This window comes from Triticum dicoccoides, chromosome 1B, assembly GCF_002162155.2.
Source record: "Triticum dicoccoides isolate Atlit2015 ecotype Zavitan chromosome 1B, WEW_v2.0, whole genome shotgun sequence".
Classification (NCBI taxonomy): Eukaryota; Viridiplantae; Streptophyta; class Magnoliopsida; order Poales; family Poaceae; genus Triticum; species Triticum dicoccoides.
The window spans coordinates 164238010-164239092 of record NC_041381.1 but is presented as its reverse complement, the minus strand read 5'-3'; the positions used below and the strand labels follow the sequence as shown (position 1 = coordinate 164239092).

The following is a 1083-nucleotide window of genomic DNA, read 5'->3' as shown; positions in this document are numbered from 1 at the left end:
CTCAGCCGTCAACATAGCCATGGCTCGCAACTCAGCCTCTGTACTCGAGCGAGAAACTGCAGTATGTTTCTTTGTCTTCCAGGCAATCAGAGAGCCACCAAGAAAGACACAGTAAGCAGACAACGAGCGTCGATCAGAGGGATCACTAGCCCAGGTAGCATCAGAGTAAGCCTGGAGCTCAAGAGAACTGGAGCGAGGAAAGAAAAGGCGCTGAGAGATCGTGCCACGAAGATATCGTAGAACACGGAGGAGGTGACTATAGTGGACAGAGGTGGGGGCTGAAACAAACTGACTCAGGATGTGAACAGGATAGGAGATGTCAGGACGTGTAACAGCAAGATAGACAAGGCTACCGACGAGGTGACGATAGCGAGTGGGATTAGGAAGAGGGTCACCATCAGAGGCACGAAGCTGAACATTGAGCTCCATAGGAGTCACAACAGTGCGGTCATCACTAAGAGCAGCTCGAGCAAGAAGATCCTGAATGTATTTCTCTTGAGAGATGTAGAAGCCATCAGAGGTGGAGGAGATCTCAATCCCAAGAAAATAGCGAAGAGGACCAAGATCAGTCATAAGGAACTGCTCGTGAAGGCGGGCCTTAACAAAGGCAATGTAATCAGTGTCGTCACCAGTGATGATCATGTCATCAACATAGAGAAGGAGAAGAGTCCGACCACGAGGAGACGTGTGAATAAACAGCGCGGGATCATGGTCACTGGGCAAGAAACCAGCCGCGGTCACCACAGATGCGAAGCGCTCAAACCAGGCGCGAGGGGCCTGTTTGAGACCATATAGAGAGCGGCGAAGTCTACAGACCATACCATCAGGAGCATAGTACCCCTGTGGTGGCTGCATATAAATCTCCTCACGCAACTCGCCATTGAGAAAAGCGTTCTGAACATCAAGTTGAGAGATAGACCACTGACGAACAGAAGCCACAGCAAGAAGAGTGCGGACAGTGGTCATGTGGGCCACAGGAGCGAAAGTCTCATCATAATCACGCCCCTGCTCCTGCTGAAAACCACGGGCCACAAGACGAGCTTTGTAGCGCTCAAGAGAACCATCGGAGCGAGTCTTAAGCTT

General features: G+C 51.2%; 1 protein-coding gene across 2 annotated transcripts in view; it reads right to left on the bottom strand.

The window, feature by feature from the left end:
* Positions 1–1083, bottom strand: part of LOC119325789 — an 18272-nt gene that overhangs the window by 7181 nt on the left and 10008 nt on the right. The gene's annotated exons all lie outside the window — the stretch shown is intronic.